We start from the raw sequence: 2,500 nt of genomic DNA, 5'->3' as shown, positions 1-2,500 counted from the left end.
AGGGCCGGCTTGTGCCGATGGTGTTCGAGGCAACCGCCCGCACCAGGGCCCAGCGTGTGCCGATGGTGGTCGAGGCAACCGCCAGCACCAGGGCCCAGCGTGTGCCGATGGTGGTCGAGGCAACCGCCCGCACCAAGGCCGAGCGTGTGCCGATGGTGGTCGAGGCAAGCGCCCGCACCAGGGCCCAGCGTGTGCCGATGGTGGTCGAGGCAAGCGCCCGCACCAAGGCCGAGCGTGTGCCGATGGTGGTCGAGGCAAGCGCCCGCACCAGGGCCCAGCGTGTGCCGATGGTGGTCGAGGCAAGCGCCCTCACCAAGGCCGAGCGTGTGCCGATGGTGGTCGAGGCAACCGCCCGCACCAAGGGCCGGCGTGTGCCGATGGTGTTCGAGGCAACCGCCCGCACCAGGGCCCAGCGTGTGCCGATGGTGGTCGAGCCAGGAGCCCGCACCAAGGGCCGGCTTGTGCCGATGGTGTTCGGGGCAACCGCCCGCACCAGGGCCCTGCGTGTGCCGATGGTGCTGGGGGCAACCGCCCGCACCAGGGCCCAGCGTGTGCCGATGGTGCTGGGGGTAACCGCCCGAACCAGGGCCCAACGTGTGCCGATGGTGCTGGGGGCAAGCGCCCGCCCCAGGGCCCAGCGTGTGCCGATGGTGCTGGGGGCAAGCGCCCGCCCCAGGGCCCAGCGTGTGCCGATGGTTATCGGGGCAACCGGCCGCACCAGGGCCCAGGGTCTGCCGATGGTGCTCGAGGCAACCGCCCGCACCAAGGCTCAGCATGTGCCGATTGTGATCGAGGCAACAACCCACACCAGGGCCCAGCTTGTGCCGATGGCGGTCGAGGCAAGTGCCCGTACCGAAGGGCAGCCTATGCCGATGATGGTCGATGCATGTGCCATCACCATGCGCCATCATGTGCCATTGATGGTCGAGGCCTTGGCCGAAGTTCGATTTTGAGCCACGGTGCCCATGCTTGGCTCCAGCATGTGCTGGTGCCGCATTTTTTTCACTCGGGACAGCATCGCCGGAGCATCGCCGGAGCATCGCCGGAGTACCGCCGGAGAACCTGACCGGCGGCATTGGGGTTCCGGCGATTGGGAGGGGGGCCGGGGGGGTGTGCGCACATGATGTGCGATGGGTGCTGGTACTTGGCCTTGTGTTGGCCCCCTATCCCTCATCAAACCTCTGAGAATTCACACCCCCTTAAAGAGCATTTGAGATTTTACAGGTTTGCTACCAGTAGCCGTTAAAGTGTCTGAAATGGGGACACTTTTTTCAAACGGTCACAAAATCTTCTCTACTTCGAGTTTTTAGCTGAATTTTTTTGTGCATGCCAACAAAAATAGAAGGATCATGCCTACAAAATTTGGGGCCAAAAATCCTTATAAAAAAATTTTAAAAAATCCCGAACCGCAAAAAGTTTCGAAAATCATGAAAAATAGAAAACGAGTCATCTTCCAACGAAACTTCACGTGAAGGCTTAGGGGACCATTGTATGAATTTACAAGCCATAAAAATGGCATTGGCACGGCAGAAATTTGAAGATGTGCCTAAACCCACCAGGGCCCAGCGTGTGCCGATGGTGCTCGAGGCAACCGCCCGCACCAGGGCCCAGCGTGTGCCGATGGTGCTCGAGGCAAGCGCCCGCACCAGGGCCCAGCGTGTGCCGACGGTGGTCGAGGCAACCGCCCGCACCAGGGCCGATAGTGTGCCAATGGTGCTCGAGGCAACCTGTCGCACCAGGGCCCAGCGTGTGCCGATGGTGATCGAGGCAACCTGCCGCACCAGGGCCCAGCGTGTGCCGATGCTGGTCGAGGTAAGCGCCCGCACCAGCGCCCAGCGTGTGTCGATGGTGCTCGAGGCAACCGACCGCACCAGGGCCCAGCGTGTGCCGATGGTGCTCGAGGCAACCTGCCGCACCAGGGCCCAGCGTGTGCCGATGGCGCTCGAGGCAAGCTCCCGCACCAGGGCCCAGCGTGTGCCGATGGTGCTCGAGGCAACCTGCCGCACCAGGGCCCAGCGTGTGCGGATGGTGCTCGAGGCAAGCGCCCGCACCAGGGCCCAGCGTGTGCCGATGGTGGTCGAGGCAACCGCCCGCACCAGGGCCCAGCGTGTGCCGATGGTGGTCGAGGCAACCTGCCGCACCAGGGCCCAGCGTGTGCCGATGGTGCTCGAGGCAACCGACCGCACCAGGGCCGAGCGTGTGCCGATGGTGGTCGAGGCAACCGACCGCACCAGGGCCGAGCGTGTGCCGATGGTGGTCGAGGCAAGCGCCCGCACCAGGGCCCAGCGTGTGCCGATGGTGGTCGAGGCTGCCGATGATGGTCGAGGCAACCTGCCGCACCAGGGCCCAGCGTGTGCCGATGGTGCTCGAGGCAACCGACCGCACCAGGGCCGAGCGTGTGCCGATGGTGCTCGAGGCAAGCGCCCGCACCAGGGCCCAGCGTGTGCCGATGGTGGTCGAGGCAACCTGCCGCACCAGGGCCCAGCGTGTGCCGATGGTG

The sequence above is a fragment of the Durio zibethinus genome, unplaced genomic scaffold (assembly GCF_047325235.1).
Source record: "Durio zibethinus cultivar Kanyao isolate XHJ-2024 unplaced genomic scaffold, ASM4732523v1 HiC_scaffold_402, whole genome shotgun sequence".
In the NCBI taxonomy this organism is placed as follows: domain Eukaryota; kingdom Viridiplantae; phylum Streptophyta; class Magnoliopsida; order Malvales; family Malvaceae; genus Durio; species Durio zibethinus.
The sequence above is the reverse complement of the archived record's forward strand: the minus strand, read 5'-3'. Positions refer to the sequence as shown.